This window comes from Lithobates pipiens, unplaced genomic scaffold, assembly GCF_037356315.1.
Source record: "Lithobates pipiens isolate NorthernLeopardFrog02 unplaced genomic scaffold, aLitPip1_a1.2 Scaffold_27, whole genome shotgun sequence".
Classification (NCBI taxonomy): Eukaryota; Metazoa; Chordata; class Amphibia; order Anura; family Ranidae; genus Lithobates; species Lithobates pipiens.
The window spans coordinates 46,967,813-46,981,131 of NW_027507788.1; the positions used below are offsets into that span (position 1 = coordinate 46,967,813).

General features: G+C 41.8%; 1 long non-coding RNA gene across 1 annotated transcript in view; it reads right to left on the reverse strand.

Moving 5' to 3' along the window:
- Positions 1 to 4,593: 4,593 nt before the first annotated feature.
- Positions 4,594 to 13,319, reverse strand: part of LOC143933858 (uncharacterized) — a 170,830-nt gene continuing 162,104 nt past the window's right edge. The window contains exon 3 of the long non-coding RNA XR_013263154.1: positions 4,594 to 5,285. This is a non-coding gene — a long non-coding RNA (uncharacterized LOC143933858). The remainder of the gene's footprint in view (positions 5,286 to 13,319) is intronic.

Here is a 13,319-nt window from a genome sequence, read left to right on the forward strand (position 1 = left end):
ATATTGCACTAAATCTGTAGGTAAATAAGAGAACCTGATCCTGTACTAAGTGTGGGTCTGACAATAAAGTTGGCAGTGCCTCCATCCAAGCAGGGCCTCTGTGAATAGAGGGAATTCCCTTCCTGGTTAATTAACCAGAAAACAAATCAAAATAAATGGGAATAGAGGAAATCATGCAACCAGCATTTAACATTAACCATAAGTAAATAGATACAAACAGGTATGAAAAAAAAACAGGAGTTCTGGTGGAATTGTGCACATATATCTGGATATAGTTATTAATAAATATACCTCTAGATGAATGTCACAACTAACTTCAGTTGCAGGGGTCCCTGAGCATGATCTAGATGCAGTATCTGTCTTTGTGCCAGAGACCTGAAAACAAGATCTGTGATGATCGGGAGACCCTTTAGCTGCTGTCCAACCCACCTGTAACACCGCTTTGCACCAGCAAGAATCATTGACACTAGAATTCAGAGTCAAATTATCGACTCTGCAACATAGTCTCTACTAAGAGCGTCTAATCTGTCATGCAACTGGAGCTCTAACTACCTAACCTGACTCCAATCTATGCTGGTTACTGAGCCAAAAGCTAAGCTAAAACTAGCTATAGAATCCCAGACCAGAAGGGACAAGGTTAGCCAAAATAATAAGAGCTGCATGTAAATTCTATTACTATAAACAGACTTACTTAACAAAATACAGCAAGGGTAATCACTATACATGCATACATTATCAGACTTAGTTAAAAGTGCATGTGGGATAACAACAAGGGAACACATATACTTTCATCACCAGTCTGTAGATATATACAGTATGGACTCTATATACACCCAGAAGCTATGGGCAACAACAATAAACTATTAAACATTGCCTAATAATCCCTGTATCTGGTGTGGCTTCATCAACAATGCTTCTGAGGACAGGAGGTGTGTATTAGAATTTTTTTCTCTCTCTTCATTTTCTCCTTCTGGGGTTTACAACTCAACAACCCAGACAAGGAGTGCTATGCCCATGCATTTTGTGATAAGCAGCACAGCTATTTACAAATACAGACAATAGAGGGCAGCAGATCCTTACAGTAGTTTCTTCACAGGAAATGTCAGTTCTCAGACTGCAGACCAAGGTAATGCTTTAACCTGTGCAGTGCTATACAACATTTCTAAACACAAAAATAAACTTCTGCCACAATTTATTTGAAAATATACTCTACTACAGGCTATGCGTACAGGGCAACACCGGACACCATTAGACTACATATTCAATGTGCATCTTATGCAGGTGAAAAATAGAAGGTGCAGTTAAGAATGTTTATAATATCTTTATTATCAGCCCCATGCCTCTATCAAGTTGAGTTATGCTTCAGAAACACCCTTAATATGAACAGTGGAGACTTTGTTATTTTTCTTGAGGCTCGGAAGACTATTACCATATGTGCTGGAACACATAGAATGTAAAACGTGCTTTGTTCCTTTGTTTGTATACACTTTTTGATATGTCAGAAGACCAGGAAAGTTTAGGAAGGAGCCACCTTCAGCCTTCTTTAATTTGTGCTCATGCATTGCTGTTGATTCAGCACAGAGAAAGTGATATTACAATAAAATTGAAAAAGAGATTGCATTCCCTTCAGTTCTTCACAGTTGTAAAGTCTCCTCTCCTGTACTGAAATAACTTCATAATACATAAGCAGGCCAGGAAGGTTGAAGAAGGAGCTACATTCAGCCTTGCTTAAACATTTTTCTACTGGACACTTTTACCCCCGTCCTGCCCAGGCCAATTTCCAGCTTTCAGCGCTGTCACACTTTGAAAGACAATTGCGCAGTCATGCTACACTGATTGGCTGCACTGGTGGGCACTGATTGGCAGCGCTGGTGAGCACTGATTGGCAGCACTGGCGGGCACTGTTGGGATTGCATTAATCAGTGCCCTAATTATCAATGTAAATGTCACTTTCACACTTCAGCTCTCCTCTCCTTACAATGTTAGTGTGAGGAAAGGAATGCCAATAATCAGCTTCCATTTACATCATGATCATATGTGATTGGGCACAGCTGATCACATGGTATAGGGCGGCTGTGATTGGCCCTTTGCCTTAATCTGTGATCAGCTGTGTCCTAAGGACACAGCTGATCACAGAGCATGCTGCCCGGGATATACAACAAAATACAAAAAAAGAGATTGCACAGAACCTCACTTTGTTTAAAGCTGAACTCAGCCTTCCTTTCAGTTCTTCACAGCCTTTTCTCATGTACTAAATTAGCTTATTCCAATTTCACTTTATACTGTGAGTTTCTCACAGCGTGCATTAGAATCTGCAGCAAGTCAGATAGATACTGCCTATTCTCCTGGCTGTAGGATGTCCAGCATCATCTAAGGGGTCGGGAACCTATGGCTCTCAATTCGTGGATCGCTTGGTGTGCAGATCCGCAGATTGAGCCCATAGGAAAGGCAGCGGCTTCGGCCTAGCTCTGGAGCGGCGGCCATCTTGGTACACCTGGCGGCGGCCTAGTCCTAGATCTGCCTGCTTGAATAGTCATAAGCAAGCAGAGTCAGACATAGGGAGATGTGGATATTACAGTGGGGGGAGATGTGGATATTACAGTGAGGATATGCGGATATTACAGTGGGGGAGATGTGGATATTACAGTGAGGATATGTGGATATTACAGTGGGGAGATGTGGATATTACAGTGGGGGGAGATGTGGATATTACAGTGGGGGGAGATGTGGATATTACAGTGGGGGAGATGTGGATATTACAGTGGGGGAGATATAGATATTACAGTGGGGGAGATGTGTTGAGATGTGGCTATTACAGTGGGGGAGATGTGGATATTACAGTGGGGGAAGATGTGGTGGATATTACAGTGGGGAGATGTGGATATTACAGTGGGGGGAGATGTGGATATTACAGTGGGGGGAGATGTGGGTATTACAGTGGGGGAGATGTGGATATTACAGTTGGGAGATGTGGATATTACAGGGGGGAGATGTAGATATTACAGTGGGGAGATGTGGGGAGATGTGGATATTACAGTGGGGAGATGTGGATATTACAGTGGGGGAGATGTGGGGAGATGTGGATATTACAGTGGGGGGAGATGTGGTGGATATTACAGTGGGGGGAGATGTGAATATTACAGTGGTGGGAGATGTGGATATTACAGTGGGGGAGATGTGGATATTACATTGGGGAGATGTGGATATTACAGTGGGGGAGATGTGGATATTACAGTGGGGGAGATGTGGATATTGCAGTGGGGAGATGTGGTGGATATTACAGTGGGGGGAGATGTGGATATTACAGTGGGGGAGATGTGGTGGATATTACAGTGGGGAGATTTGGTGGATATTACAGTGGGGAGATTTGGTGGATATTACAGTGGGGGAGATGTGGATATTACAGTGGGGAGATGTGGTGGATATTACAGTGGGGAGATGTGGTGGATATTACAGTGGGGGAGATGTGGATATTGCAGTGGGGAGATGTGGGGAGATGTGGGGAGATGTGGATATTACAGTGGGGAGATGTAGATATTACAGTGGGGGGAGATGTGGATATTACAGTGGGGAGATGTGGATATTACAGTGGGGAGATGTGGGGAGATGTGGATATTACAGTGGGGGTAGATGTAGATATTACAGTGGGGGGAGATGTGGATATTACAGTGGGGAGAGATGTGGATATTACAGTGGGGGAGATGTGGATATTTCAGTGGGGGAGATGTGGTGGATATTACAGTGGGGGAGATGTGGATATTACAGTTGGGGGAGATGTGGATATTACAGTGGGGGGAGATGTGGATATTACAGTGGGGGAGATGTGGATATTACAGTGGGGGAGATGTGGATATTACAGTGGGGGAGATGTGGATATTTCAGTGGAGGAAATGTGGTGGATATTACAGCGGGGGAGATGTGGATATTACAGTGGGGGAGATGTGGATATTACAGTGGGGGAGATGTGGTGGATATTACAGTGGGGGAGATGTGGATATTACAGTGGGGAGATGTGGTGGATATTACAGTGGGGAAGATGACGGGGATATTACAGTGGGGGAGATGACATGGATATTACAGTGGGGGGGATGTGGATATTACAGTGGGGGAGATGTGGATATTACAGTGGGGGGATGTGGATATTTCAGTGGGGGAGATGTGGTGGATATTACAGTGGGGGAGATGTGGATATTACAGTGGGGAGATGTGGTGGATATTACAGTGGGGAAGATGACGGGGATATTACAGTGGGGGAGATGACATGGATATTACAGTGGGGGGAGATGTGGATATTACAGTGAAGGAGATGACGTGGATACAGTGGGGGGAGATGACTTGGATATTACAGTGGGGAGATGTGGTGGATATTACAGTGGGGAAGATGACGGGGATATTACAGTGGGGGAGATGACATGGATATTACAGTGGGGGGAGATGTGGATATTACAGTGAAGGAGATGACGTGGATACAGTGGGGGGAGATGACTTGGATATTACAGTGGGGAGATGTGGATGTGCATCTGCATGAAGCTTAACCTCGCCACGCATTAACCAAACTACAAAGCCATCAGCAAAACCATGCAGCACCAAAAGTTGCATTAATGGTAAGAAGTACTTTATTCATCATTGGTTAGCAACAGCATAACAACGTTATTAAAAATAATTCAGAGGTCATGTTATGTTCGGCAACTTTTCTTTGTTCTGTGATTTATCCCTTAATAAAGTAAAGAGACAACGTTTTTTCCCCTAAGTGGACTTTATAGGCAACATGTATTAAACAATATCGAGGAAAAGGTTAAAATAAAAAATATTTATTCAAATTTAACATAATAAAATTTATATAGACATGAAACAATGATTAGCTGAACACAGTCAGCAAATATCACCATGTAGACCACATATGATAGAACCTCCTTTAACTGACGCGTTTCAAAATACCTTCTTCAAGGGTGCAGAAAAAAGGAAGGATTCATCTAAAGCATAAAATATGCAATCAGTAAAAAATGTATATATAAAGCGGGTTAATTCACATGTATAAATGTCAATGCTGTTTATTTACATAATAGTGAAAATTGAGAAGATTTTTCAACGTTTCATTCATCAACATTTAAAATTGTGATCAAGGAACGCATAAGACAGGTATGCCACTGGGACTTCCATCTCAAGGTAGATGAAGCGGACAGGAAAGAAAAAGAGTGGAAACCAGAGGTTGTTGTCTTCAAACAGTGAACCAATTTTTTCTTGTGCCAAACCTCTGGACATACTGAAGACTGGCCAGGAAATCCCTATAAAGAATGGTGATACAATAATATAGGTTGTAAGGGCAGGATCAACATGAAAAACAAAATGTCATATATTTAAAAAAAAATAGTTTTTGTTTAATTCAGAGACTTATTGTAATTTAAAAGTGTTGGTCTTACATAAAATGCACACATTTACTTGTATTTAGTTTTAAACATATTGTATGGATCTCACGGAATTACATTTTAAAATATGGCTCTCTCAGACAAAAAAGTTCCCTACCCCTGATCTAACTGTTACCACCCCAGCTGTATTGACCCTATCCAACCCTTTGAATTTATTGGATTTCAGTTATTTAAATCATGGAAGCTCAGAATCACATATGGGTGTTACCTAGTGCAGTATGTGTGCTATTGTAAGGTTGAATGCATTAAGATGAAAAAAACTTTAGTCTTTACAAACCACTCTCACACCTCCTGAAATGGGTAAATCGAGGCGCAATTTGTCTTTTTTTTTTCCATAAATGATTTATTAAGGTCACATCACAAGCATGAACAAAGACCACAAATACATCATTTTCATACAAGATGATTATCATGATACAGGTAAAATAGCTAGGCTTAACACATCATGCTGGAAACAGAGCAATGAAACTAGGACCTTGGTTATACATAACGAAACTAGGAGAAACAGGCAACTTAACTGGGTGAAAAAAAGAAAAGTTCTACAATGTACTTGTAATATGTACAAAACAAGGAAGTCACTGTAATAGAATAAAAGAGTTGTAAAAACAGCCCTGCTGGCATATGGCAAATTTATTAAATACTTTCTTCAGCTCTCTGTGTATACAAAGGAGCACGGGGGAGATCATATACCAATACCATAATGGGGATGGTATTGACACAGCCCCAATTGATCCACATTGGTTTAAAAGTGATATGGCCCAGAAATATTTAGACATAATAAAGGTGGATAAAGCACCTGGACCAGATGGCATACACCAACGGACTCTAAAAGAATTGAGCTCTGTCATTTCAAAGCCATTGTTTACAATTTTAATGGACTCGTTAATGACTGGAATGGTACCACTGGATTGGCATAGGGCCAATATGCTGCCCATTTAAAAAAAAATCAAAGTCTTTACCAAGTAACTATAGACCTGTTAGTTTAGCTTCTACAGTCGGGAAGATATTTGAGAGTTTAATAAAAGACCACATAGATAAATTCTTGCTGGAAATTTTAATAATTTTTTTTCTTTCAAAAAGATTTTTATTATTGTAGTAATACTAAGACAGAAAGTATACAAGGTACTCAAAGGCAAATGCCACATCTTGTGCAGGTGATAACAAGGTAACAAAATGGAACTGTCAAGCAAACAACTACAGAGTTAGGTACACTTGCTGTCACCATCGAGAGATGGTAGAAGGCTAGAAAATAGAGGAGGCCTTCAGGAGGCACCCCTAATGGGAGAAAACTGTGCCCTGGGGGGAGCTACCTCCAGCCTAGAGACTGGAGGAGTGAGTCTGTAACATTTAATAAGTCAAACCTAAAGAAGAGGAGCCTGCATTACCTAGTATGCTAATTTAGGTAATAAATATATAGACAAGATGAACTCTAATTAAGAGTTGATGGGATAAAGGTAAGGGGAAAGAAGAGAAAAGAGGAGAGGAAAGAGACAGGGAAATAAATCACCTAGGAGCTGTTGAGGAGGACTGAGGAGCCTGGGTAATCAAAGGAAAGAGGATCCCGACATTTCGGGCCCAAGGTTCCCAAATAGCTTCAGATTTGGAGGTAGAGTCTGTTCGTATGCTAGATAATTTTTCTTGGGTCATAATCAATGAGATTTTACAGATGGCAGCTGCGAGGGAGACCCTAGGTTGCTTCCATGCTTTAGCAATGGTTATTTTGGCACCAGTAAGAATAAAGAGAATTCATTTACAGGTGTGTTTACGAGTCTTTGGCAAGTCGTGGTTCAAGAGGGCGATTGCTGGGGTTCTAGGTAGAAGACAATTAGTAATTTTTTAGATCAAGTTAAATATCTCTTTCCAAAATTTCCTGATTAGAGGGCATTCCTACCATATGTAGAACATGGTACCCCAAAGGTGACACTCTCGGAAGCATAGTGGATTTGCCATTGGGAAGATGAAGACAGAAGTTGTCAAACAAATCTGATTTATTTTTATGAGGAGGTAAGTAAAACCTTGGACAGAGGTGTGGCTGTGGATGTGATATACTTGGATTTTGCAAAAGCATTTGACACAGTTCCCCACACAAAGCTAATGTGTAAGGTAAAGTCTACAGGCTTGGAAAGATCAGTTTGTAAATGGATAGAAAACTGACTAAAAGACAGAATTCAGAGAGTAGTGGTTAATGATTCTTACTCTGAATGGTCTAAGATTATCAGTGGTGTATCCCAAGGTTCAGTGGGACTCTTACTTTTTAATATCTTTATAAATTATATAGGGTCTGGGATTAAAAGTACCATTTCAGTCTTTGCAGATGACACACAGCTATGCAGTGGAATAGCGTTTCATAGGATGTCTCCAACTTACAAGCCGCCCTCAATACACTGTTTAATTGGGGGGGGGGGAATAGGAGGGGGGAGGAAAGGATGATGGGGGATAAGGGAAAGGTAGGGATAAGTTTACATGGTCCACTTCCTGACTAGCCCCTCTGTCACAAAGACTCCCCAGTGCATCCAAGCACCACCCTCCTTCTGACTGCAGGTATATCTCTACTGCTGAGTGGAGGTGGATGCTCATCTGTTGCTATCTGATTGCTGGTAAGACTTAAACTGGGAAAGATGCAGTAAGGGACTAATTGTGCTGCCACATACTGTTATACCAGGTAATAGTAACAGATGACTTACCTCTACCTCCTCCTAAATACCAGTGAGTCATCCTCTGGTGCAACAGTACATCTCAAGCATTTGAGAGGATTTGCAACGGCTCAGGAAAAATGTGACTGTGCAGTTTTGCAGCTGGTATGCCTAGGGACCAGGAGCCATACTGCAGTAGATTCTGTCAGCATTAGAGGGACAGGTCCAAAGGCTGTCTATCTAATCCATCTTTTGCCAGGAAAGATCATGTGTGACAATGGTACCAACCAGGGCCGTCTTTAAGGCAGGGCAAAAGGGGCAGCTGCCCTGGGCCCTGTCATTGTTGTGGGGCCCAAAACAGCTGCCTCATACTTGCCAACTATCCTGGTTTAAATTCCCTTGTCCCTTGAAGTTTTATTCCTGTGCTGTGTCCCAATATCTCAGTGTGCAGTGCTGGTACTAATGCTGCCCTGCTGTGCCCTATTGTTGTGTGCAGATGACTCACCAGCAGATTCTATGTTTACATGTAAATAACCGGCATTCGTAAGTAAATAGCTTCGACAATACTAAGTAAATAGCTGCGGCCGGCGGCATTGGTATGCAAATAAAGGCGGCATTCCTATGTATATCATGCTCCCCTGCTGTGAGGAGGTGATGTGATGTAACCTCTAGCAACTAATCAGTGAGCTGTAATGTGTGCTGTAACTTCTAGCAACTAGTCAGTAAGCAGTAATGAAATGCTGTAACTGCTGGCAACCAATCTCAATTGCTGCCTGATCTGATACAGAAAACTGATTTTAAGTCTAGCTGCTATTTGTCGTATGTCTCAGAGTAGGTAGAGAGGGAAATTGCATGGGGGGGCCCCAAGAAAATTTTTGCCCAGGGCCCAATCTATACTAAAGACTGGTACCAACCTGCTCTTTGGCAGGGAAAGTTTACAAGTGTGGCTTGCCTGGCACACATCCTCAATCTGTTGCAGTGGTTCATGTCTGAATATGCTTGCTTACAGGATATTCTGAGGGAGAATAGAACAGTATGTAGCCATTTCAGGTTGTCATACCCATCCAGTGTTCGGTTTTGTGAAATTCAGCTTGAGCTCCATCAGTCCACTAATCTCTTTATGTGTGATATGCCCAGCTGGTGGAACGCTACCTTGGTATTCTGTAGTGTCAGTGAGCCATAAATGAGTACCCATGCAAGTATGACATGAAGACAGGCTCAGGGGAGCAGTTTTTTTTCCCAGTGACAGTGACTCCTCATTCAGGATGTATACACTGTATTGTTATAATTTGAGGAGGCAACCAGAATAGTGACACACAACAATGTGGACATCAGCATCACTATTCCTGTAGTGTTTCTGCTGGAATATACAATGCATGTGATAATAGATTGGACACTAGAGGCACAGCAGCAAGAGGAAGAAGAGAACTTCCTGGTGTCTCAGGGCCTACTTTATCCTTATTCACACTCCTGTGAAGCCACAGCAGGCACAGAAGGAGAACAAGGAGCAGGAGGAGTAGTATTGTAGCGGTGGCAGTATTGAGGAGGAGCAGAACATGGGATAGGCTTCCGGGGGGTGGATTTCATCTCTTACATACCCACGACTTGTAAATGGTTGGGGGAAGATACATTATCTCACAAAAGTGAGTACACCTCTCACATTTTTGTAAATATTTTATTATATCTTTTCATGCTACAACACTGAAGAAATTACACTTTGCTACAATGTAAAGTAGTCCTTGTACAGCTTGTATAACAGTGTAAATTAGTTGTCCCCTCAAAATAACTCAGTACACAGCCATTAATGTCTAAACCGCTGGCAACAAAAGAGAATACACCCCTAAGTGAAAATGTCCAAATTTGGTCCAATTAGCCATTTTAAGTGATTCCTCCAAAAATAAGTGATTCCTCCACCCCACACTCATTTAAAAACTGACAACGTTGTTGCTCTATAAAAACCTGTTGTCTGGATTCAGGCATGATGGCCAACTGGTCACTCTGACTTTGGTCATTTGTGATGGATGGGCTCCTTCACATTCTAGTGCTTACAAAAGGGCAACATAATTTATGGCATCATAGAGAGGGAACATCTTTGGTTGGCCACTCTCTTGGATCCCCATTGTAAAGGGAAAGTTGCAGAGTTCCTCCTGCTCTCACAGAGGGAGAACAAATAAAACACCAGAGACACACTGTAAAAGGACTTGTTAACCCCCTTTCTGAAAACAGCTTTATACCATTTCATAGGCATGGCTTGAAACCTCCTGTTTGGTGAAAGGAGGAGCAGCAGTAACAGCAGCAGCCTAAATAATGCTTTCATAGGATTCTACAATACTCAGCGCCAAGGGCTATCTACTCGCAGTTGCTATAGGTATTGGCTGAATAATTTGGTGGCTGATGTTGACCCTTCTAATGGATGACCCTATTGTTTATTGGGTAAAAAGGATGGACTACTGGCAAAAGCTTGCCCTGCTGCCAGTTTGCTTTCTTAACATACATTTAGTACTGTGAGTGGCTTTGACACAGAAAAAAAAGAGTCCATCTATCCCCAGACACAGATGCCTGGCTGGCCTTTGTGAAAATTATCCAGTCCTGGATTAACTACCAAGCCCCTTCTGCAGACACTAAAGATTAATTGTGTTGGATTCTGGTGTCCCAAAATAATTTGTTAGTATACAGCTTGAACCTCTCCTTTTACTGTTGTAGGCCTTAAATGCCACCTCCTGCCAACATTGCCATCTCCTGCTCCCAGGAAAACATCCTGCCACCATAAACGCCTTCTTATACCACTTTTGGACAGACACTGTATCAGCCTATGTGGAGAGTGTGAATCACTCTAGTAGTCTGAGCTACTATATTAATAACTGTGAGCTTCTGACATGCCAAATGGCTTTCCTTCTGTGTAGGAACTACTGGGGATTGCTCACATGGATGCCATTCATAAAATGCCTACATTTTTCTCAGTGAAATGCAGAGAAGAACAAGAAGATGGACTTTTAAGATACTGTAATATGGGGGCCCAATATCACCAGCAGCCGCTTGTAATAAATAAACATTTATTTATTCTCTCAAATAGGTCAACATAAAAAGCTTCCTAAATAGCAGAAAAAAGGCAAATAAACAAGTCACATATTTAGCACAAAAGAAACAGAGAGTACAGGAAATCAGTCCTCTCTCTAGCCAATCCTCCCGGGAACAGCTCCCTCTGCATGGGGAAGAACCCCTTTGTACAGAATTGTCTCCAAAACTGCCCCCCTTAAAGGGACCACAACTAAAATATCAGGGAACTGTACTTTCTGTCCTGAATACGTTCCTGGTGTCCTGCAATCTGCAATGCAATCTGGAAAATAAGATCAATTTATTTTATTATTAGAAAAAAACTGCTTTAGATTGTACTTCAATTTTTTTTTAACATAATAATCCAATGTATTTGTGGAGTCAGCTGCTGAGTATTGTAGTTCGGCAGGTCAAGCAAAGAGGTAGAGACTTGACTCATTTTCCAGAGCTAAATTCAACATCTTCAGGAATATGAATGAGGCCAATTCTACAACAAACAGAAAGTACAAAGAGTAACATGGTCTGGTATACATTTTGCTACAATATTCCACCTTTACACTTTTTTGACATACATTAGGCATGCAATTTTTACTGGAGCATCATTCCTGGAAACATTCCCTGGGCAAGTGCAGGGGTATCACCTATGAAGGAAAGGGAACCCAGAGTTTAACATCAACTGCAATTCCAGGTTCTTCAATATATAGTATTTTGTGATAGTAAAACTACATATGTCAAATATATTTCCATACAAGCCCACCTAGTGTAGCTCATCATTTCAACGGAAAATCTTAGTATGAGCTCTCTGAGATTGACTAGTGCCGATTACACTTTCCAACAAATACTGCACAGATAAATATGTTCACAACTGAAGAGGAAGAAATAATTTGAGTTCTTTAATTCATATTTTTATATTACTATATCAGCCAGAGACAAGCTTATTCAGCTGAGTCTTTTTCATAGAATACATTATGCCCCCTTGCTACTCTTTCAAATGCATAAATGCCAAAAAGAAACTGTATGTTCCTGTACATGGTTTGGAGTTGTGAAAAGGTCAGACCATTTTGGTCCCAAATAAATAGCTATAACATTTTGGATCCATTTTGGATCCAAATTTAGCGTTGCTTCCTAGTAACACTTCCTCAGGCTCTCCTGATGAAGTCCTACTGGGATGCAACGCATCTAGCAGGGTTGATCTGTGACATCAATATGCTACTGGGAGTTTTACTAAAGCTGGTGAACAAAATGGCTGCAGTGATTGCAGTAAAACCATGTCATTACATGCGGCATTACAAGCTCTGATTTTGTGAGTGGAATTGTTGAGATCAATAAACCTTATTTTATATGGAGAGCATTAGATGGTCCTCTTATATGTTTTTGAGGAATGGCTTCATGTAGCGAAGGCTGCATGGGGTAGCATAAAGTACCAATAATAACATTATAAATAGATATACTAATGCATCACTACCCCCGTAGGAGCCTCTGGTGAATATGGGTATCTCTCACCCTGCACAGCCAGGCACACATTTGTTTTTATTCACTCTGGAAATAGGAATCAGTCCTTGCAGCTTTGTGTTGTTTGTTTTTTATTTAGGGGGATTGAACTTTGATGGGGTAAGGGTTATTACAGAATGCCCAGTTGATCAGCAGAGAAATCTTCAGGGACACAAACTATATATATCCAGTATATACACACTTCTTCTTTTCTACCTCCAGCACAAACTTGCTTGTAGAACTACATCTCCAAGGACCAGCTAGCACTGACAATCTGGCTGCAGTTGCCCCTTTCATTAGCTCTCCTGGCTATATCTCCACAGTCCTCCCAGACTGACTCTGCATCCCATCCCTTCAGGCAGTCTTCTGACTGTAACACTCACAAGCCCTCTTATCTGTCTTCCTCCCTGGAGATTTGCCTAGTAGTGTTCTCCCACTGTCCTCTTCGTACTTCCGTGCCTCCTGGTCAGGATCCCTTCATGTGTCATGAGAAGGGGTCCCTTCGGCACCCAGGCCTGTGTTCCCCCCAGACTATGGTGCTACTCTCAAAGGCCTCTGACAGCCTAACAATCCATCTCCATCTTCCACTTGAACTTACACTGCCCCAGCTGGGCTGACTCTCCCAACTGCTTCTGGAATCTTCTCCAAGTTTCCAGCAAGCAGGGGAAGTTACCAGAGATGCTGCTGATGAATCACCCAGCCTACCCGAGTCGCT